Below are 7,171 nucleotides of genomic sequence, written 5' to 3' on the forward strand. Positions count from 1 at the left end.
AATCCCAGCTCAGGGAGCTCTTTTTAGGTGGGAGGCTGGGTTTAATGCAGGTGTTCTAAGTTAGGGGATGTCTGCATCCTGCTTTCGTGAAAATGCAATTTCCTCCAAGCCTAGAAACTACTATCAGTCCAGACAGGATGACTACACGGCAGTGGCCATACAAAAAAAAAAAATAGGTGCAGGATGGAAAGAATGGATCTGTTTTATGTGGGGCATTTGTTATCTGGAAACGTTTGACAAAAACCAAAGGCCGGTGCCCTTCAGGCCACAGTATATAGATTTCTCTTTATGTCCAGATATGAACTGCATAAAACTTGAAGCCTGTGGGAAGAAATTTAAGGTTAAAATATTTTTATGATATAATAGTGTTTTTCTAAAAGCAAAGATAGTATAAATAAATACACCTGTACACCAATGATAAAGTTAAAATTATATATTTAAATATATTAATAAATCAAGCCATGGGGCAAACCAAGAGCAATAAAGGCAGCACGGATCCGTCATCATGAGTCAGCCAGCACTGGAGCAAACAGACAAGGTGCTTGAACTGAAGTGTTTTCATAAAAGCCATACCAACTGTGCACAAACGAGTTTTTATTCTCTAGACAGCACATGTTATAATGCAAGCCTTTTAATTTTCCTCACCTTTCATTTATTTTGCTTTTGCTCTAGACAGATGCCAGATTAGCAAAAAACAAAAATATATTCAGAAACACAGGCTTACAATATTGGAACTTCCCCTCTCAAAAAGCAAGACAGCTTCTTAGCTAAATTGCAAAAACATTGGCAGGCTTCCATGAGATTTCAAAAATAGTTAAATAGCAAGATGGCCCGCATATTTTTCCATGAATACATTAGAAACAGATTGATGACTATTGAAACATAAAACATAACTACTACCATATTTTATGGAATTCAAAACTGCCTTGGTGTAAGACACACTGTTATTTAATGAAGGACTAAGAAAAGATAAACACTGACAGAACTCTATCTGTCACACTGCTTTCTTATCATTTAGGCTTTTTAAAGCATATTACAAGAGCTCTTTTAGGCCTAATTGAACTTAGAATGTACTAATCATACATCACTCTTCTGCATGTGCAGAAAAGGAAAGATGGGCAAATCACTGGGTTACCGTATGCCTAAAACTTCACAGTCAGACTCTAACTCTTTGGAATCACTCTTTGATTCTGGATCTTTTAGATCTGTGTCTTCCCAGACACTGTTGAACCTTGAGCCATCAAGAGCTTCCAGAAGGGTTTTGGCGAGGCCGTATTGCTTTTAAAAGTGCCACACAACTGTCTTCGGGATTTTCATCTAAGCCTCTGACACCCATCCTCTAAGCTTTGATGTTCGCACAGAGGCCATGGCAACCATGTCACACAGCGGCCATGGGAGTACGGAACCCAGAGATTTCAGAGTGGTTGGAGCACGAGAAGGCGTTCCTCTTAGAATCGGTGAAATACACTCAAATTTAATTTTTACTTTTGTGGTCTTCCACTTCCACTTTTCCCCCCACCTCCAGCCAGATAAATTTATATACATCTAAGTCCAAAGATAACTCTTAGGGAAGGAGAAAATTCTGACATCTATAATAAAAAGTAGGAAAAAACACATTAAAAAAAACATGGCAAACCTATGATTGGAGATTATTGCGTCAGTCTACACTCCAGAATGTCTCCTGCTGGTACAGTGTAAATTAGCAGTGCTGGAAGCTAGGCGTGCATGTGGGTTAAGAAGCCTGGGGAGGCTCAGGGCAACAGAAATAACACAGGCGCTGGGGTCAGCCCCAGCTGGGAATGGGTGGCGGCTTTCTCATTTAACTTGCCTGATGCTGTCCATGCTACTGAACCTCTCCAAGCTCCAGGCTGCTCATCTATCAAAAGGATGATAATAGTATGTGTCTCACTGGGTTGTGATAAGGAGTAAATCAAGTCACAGATGTAAAACGCCATCAATAAATGCCAAATATATTTTGGTTCCCCCCACATTTATCCCGTCCTCAGTAAACAGCCCCAGACATCACCCAAAAGCTGAAAATAAATCAGAACCACTCAAAAACAAAGACACGAAATTGAAGCATGCTTTTTGTCTGTGTGTCACTGAGATTCATGAGTGGCAACAAATTCTCTCATGTTTTTCCACCAACACAGAAAAAAGTTACAGCTCAATGCCGAGAGCAACATGTTTGGGTTTTTGACATTCTGCTACAAATGGTGATCTTTTAAAGAATAGTATATGAACATGACCCAAGTCTGTTGAGAAGTGAATTCAGCCACACCCTTGGGCATTCTTGGATGCAGTCAGACTCTTCCACAGCAGTGGCAAGTTCATGCCTGGGCAGACAGTTGGTGATGACACAACCCGATCCCAAGCCCAGATCACTCCCAGTGGCTTCTCTCCCTCCCTTTCTGCGGACACACCAGCTGCAGCATTCTCCTGCCTGCCGCCAAATACAATGCCTCCACGCAGGGCATGCAGATGCAAACCTCTGCCTTCCAGGAAACCCAGCAAACATTCCTCCTTGGAGTTGGTTCCAGTAAAAGGTGGAGCTCACCCACAGTGGGCAGGAAGCTGAAAACACAATCCCAAACTCAGCAGTGACTTTCTTTTGAGGACCTGCTAGCTCAGTTAACCATTTCACCTTGGTTTTCCATCTTTCTAATGGGAGTAATAGGCTTCCCTCCTCTACAAGTATGTTTTGAGAATTAAGTGTTTGGAGAATGTGGCTGTTTTGTATGCTCTGGTGGGTGGAACACTGAGAGAGTACCAAACACTACTGTGGCGTATTTGTGGTGAACTTCCAGCCTGACCCTTTAGTAAACCACATTCCTAGGAATCACTTCCATCACTACTCAAGGCTTTTATAGGTTAAAAAAAAAAATCACGGCCAGGTACGGTGGCTCACGCCTGTAATCCCAGCACTTTGGGAGGCCAAGGTGGGCCGATCGCCTGAGGTCAGGAGTTCGAAACCAGCCTGGCCAACATGGTGAAACCCCGTCTCTACCAAAAATACAAAAATTAGCTGGGCGTGGTGGCAGGCACCTGTAATCCCAGCTACTTGGGAAGCTGAGGCAGGAGAATCTCTTGAACCCAGGAGGTGGAGGTTGCAGTAAGCCGAGATCACGCCACTGCACTCCAGGCTGGGCAACAAGAGCGAAACTTCATCTCAGAAAAAAAAAGAAAAGAAAAGAAAAAAGAAATCATGTAGTATAGTAGATGGTTCTCTCTCTCTCTTTCCCTCTCTCTATCTCTCTCCCCACCCTTTTCTGTCTCTCCATCTCTTTTCTTTCTCTCCCTCCCTCTCTTTCTCTTCTCCTCTTTCCCCATCTCTCTCTCCCTTCCTCTTTCTCTCTCTCCCTTTCTCTCTTTCTCCCCCTTCTCTCTCTCTTTCCCTGTCTGTCTCCTGTTTTTGGTCTGTGCAGGTTCACATCTCCTCTGCTGTGGTAACAGCACCCCTTTCCCTTGGGCTTTGCACCATTCTCCCCCACAATACCACCTCCAATCCCTCTCCTATTTGGGGGCCCCAGGCAAAGACCCAGGACTCAGGCCTCCCTGGTTACAACATCCCACCTGCCTCAGTCTGGGTTTCCCCCGAAGCAGAGCCTTACCAGGAGGTAGCTTATTAGAAAGAAGGCACAGGAAGCAGGGGTGAGGCAAGGAGCAAAAGTCAACAGGCCAATGAGTTAATAAGTCAGCCACCAAGGTGGATTTCTGGGAGAAGATCTTGCCAGGGTAGTCCAAGCAACCTACAGCATGTACCTTAGAACTGTCTGCCTGAGGGAAAAAAAGCAGGAACATTTAGCCATTGGGTCCTTCCCCTGGCCCCTCTGCTCCTTATTTCCAGCTAAAGCACATATGAGTATTGGGTGGGTCATGCCCGTGTCCCCCACCAGAGTTTAGAACTGCAGTAGGAGGCAGCCCAAGCCGAGGTGAGTCACTCAGGATGTGACTGAAGCCATGGCCAAGATGAGAGATAGTTCTGAGAAAATGCAAGACATGTCCAAAAGCTGTCCAGTGCACCATTCCTGGGTATTCTTTCAACAAAGGCACTTCCTAGAAAGCTGTTTTAACGTTATGACACTTCTAAAATTATAGCATTTCAGAATCCAGGAAACTTGATATAGCTCAAGGAGAGTCCCAGTGCACATGAACATATTACATTCTCTTAAAAGTTCTGCAACTTCTTTATCCCAAACGCTTGTTCCCCATGGTTAATCATCGGCCAGAAACAGACACCGGGTAACGCTGCAGGAAAGCTTCCATCGAAAGCAGCAGGTAAGCAAATTTCCTTCAGATACTTTTGTGCAATTGATTCAAGGAGGAGGGCCAGGAATGCCGTTTCTCAGAGGAGTAAAGCTCATTCACGCAGAAACAACCTGATACCATCAACATGCACGTCTATATGTTGAAGGTCAAGAATAATGAAAAAACTCATTGATAATATATGCCCTGTTTGTGAGGCACTCATCACATTATGGAACATTCAGGCAGTCCTCACCTTGCATAGTCCCAAACGCACGAATTTTCATTGTCCCATGGCAACTGAAGTTAAATAACACCAGCCCCCTACCACAACATGGTTCCAATTTCAGTCACCATTAACTGTGAGTGATTGCATGGGGGACAACCTCTGCTGCTTGCTCTGCAGTCCACAGACTACCACATAATAACAGATGTGCATCATGATCAGTGATTAACCTCATCACATCCTTCAGTCCTTCCGTGTTATCAGTTCACACACAGCAAAGCGTGTGCTCGTGCTGCCTCCTTGGCTCCCAGTGACAAACCCACATGACATTTTACAGAAATGAATACTCAAGAGAGGGAGGTAGCCAATGAAGATGAAAGTATAGCAAAGAAACAAAAAGTGAGAATGCAGGAGGTGAAAGTTGACTCAGACGTAAATGAGTTTAGAGAAGAAAGAGCTGATGGTGGAAACGTTGATGCTGTTGTCTTTTGAGAGATTCTGGATGTGCAGCGAGAGGGACTCAGGATGAAGATGCTGGCAAAACCTTCATAATAAAGAAAATCTTGGAGATATTTCACAGCACTGAAAGTGTGCAGGACAAAATGCAGGAAGCCTATCCAAATATAGAAAGTAATGTGACAATTTACCAAGGCATAGAAAAAATGCCTGGTCCATACTGTAAGTTTTACAACGAGAAGGTGGCAAAGCCCTGTTCAATTTACTCTCCATAAGTCTTTCACAAAGAAATAAAACACTGTTTCTCAATGTTTCTAATTTTTTAAATTATGTAGCATGCTACATAAGTATTCGTTTTGGTATTTTTAAATGTTCTTGTACATTTACAACCAGTAGTAAAACAGTTCTTAACATTTTAAAAATTTTTTGAAGATCACGAAACAATCATAATTTTTCTTGTTACTTCTTAAAATCGCTTCACACAGTTTCAACTTGCACAATCATTGCTGCAGTCCCACACTTCCGTGCAAAGCAAAGACTTTACAATGCTGTGATGTTGTCAAGAAAATTCCCGTTGTCCTACTCTGAATCATTTGACAAATGTAACTGAACCCATCACGATGGAATTGTGTAATACCAAGGTTACTTGAATCTTGCTCTCACATAGCTTGCAGATGAGGAAGAGGGATGGCAAGTCAACCAACATAATGGTTAAGGCTGACATTGATTGATAGCTTTCTGTGTGCTGGGCACTGTGCTGGTCCTTTTGTTACCGTGCATTGCCTGCAAGGTGGAGCTTTAGGAGGCGGAGAATAATGAAAACTTCAGAAACCATGGAGTCTTCATCCTTTAGAGCTTGGGTCCATATGCCTGTGTGTCAAGAAAGGCCCAGCCAGGAAGGCAGCATCCCTCTTTTCTGTCCACATCTACAGGCTCCCAAGGCAGGGCCAAGGTGGATATGATGCCTGAGATGGGTACTCAAGACAGCAGTCCCCTGTCAAAAGGACAAGACTGGAAGTTGGCCGAGGTTTGCCAGCAACTACTGCTTTCTCATCATCGCATGAGATGGAAATGCCTGAGGATTCTTCTCACGTAGTGCTAGGCAGAGGTACTCCGTATCTCCTTCCTGTTTACATGAAAGCACATTTCAGGAGAGTGAGCTGCTGCAAAGGGTAAACGCTGGGCCTTGGAAAACTCCTCGGGCATGAAAACTATAAACCAGCCATCCAAAGAGCCTTCCTATTCAGGAAATCATCACTGTTGATATGATGTGTCTTTGTTGGATTCTTGTACCTTGGCAGTCTCTTCGAGCAGTCTCTTTTAGCCTTCTCTCCGCCTATACTTTTAGGCATGGCTTACTTTTTTTTAGGCAAAAATATTACATATATGCACATGTGTGTGGCTCCATGTGAGTAAATACGTATGTATTGGTAGGGATACGGTATTAGTTCCTGGGGCTGCCACAATAAAACACCACAGATGGGGCAGCTTACACAATGGAGCTTTATTTCCCCGCAGCGCTGGGGGCTGGAAGCCCCACATCCAGTTGTGGGTGGGACTGGTTTCTCCTGAGGCCTCCCTCCTGGGCTTGCAGATGGCGTCTTCTCCCTGTGTCCTCACACCGTCTTCCCTCTGTGGGTGTCTGTGCCCTCATCTCCTCTTCCTGTAAGGACTCCTGACATATTGGATTAAAGCGCATTCTAATGCCTTCCTTTTACCTTAATTATCCTTTTAAAGGCCCCATCTCCAAATACAGTCACAGTCTGAGGTATGAGGCGGTTAGGGCTTCAACATATGAATTTTGAGGAACACATTTCAGATTATAACAGATACATATATATGTATATCCTATAAATGAAAATGTCAGGACGGATTTTAGGGATAGAATTTTTTACTTAATTATGATCCCCCAGGGATCACACCTCCTCTTAGTCTCAATTTTTCTTGTCTAAGAGAGGGTGCTCCTACCCACATCCTCAGTCCAAATCCCTCTTCTGAAGGTTGGACCCGCGTTTGCAGTGACAGTGACTGGACATTTTCTCCCAGGTGTTCTTCAACAATTTCAGCCCCACAAGTCTGAAACAAAACTTACCCTCCTCCAGTGAAGCTCTTCCTCCTGGCCTTTCTGCTTCGTTTTTAAGCTCCATCACCCTCCAGGTCTCCCATTACTGGCTGGGAGCCCCGCCCCGTCCAGTCCTCCCCTTCCAGGCTAAGAGCCCCGCCCATTCCAGGCCTCACCTCCTG

General features: G+C 44.2%; 1 long non-coding RNA gene across 1 annotated transcript; it reads right to left on the reverse strand.

Annotated features, from left to right (window-relative positions):
- Positions 1-418: 418 nt before the first annotated feature.
- On the reverse strand, positions 419-7,091 carry LOC126952216 (uncharacterized). Its single transcript, XR_007724823.1, has 2 exons — positions 7,020-7,091; positions 419-6,602 (listed from the first exon to the last, which is right to left on the reverse strand). It is a non-coding gene; the product is annotated as an uncharacterized LOC126952216 (long non-coding RNA).
- Between the last annotated feature and the right edge of the window lie 80 nt (positions 7,092-7,171).

The sequence above is a fragment of the Macaca thibetana genome, chromosome 4 (genome assembly GCF_024542745.1).
Source record: "Macaca thibetana thibetana isolate TM-01 chromosome 4, ASM2454274v1, whole genome shotgun sequence".
NCBI lineage: Eukaryota > Metazoa > Chordata > Mammalia > Primates > Cercopithecidae > Macaca > Macaca thibetana.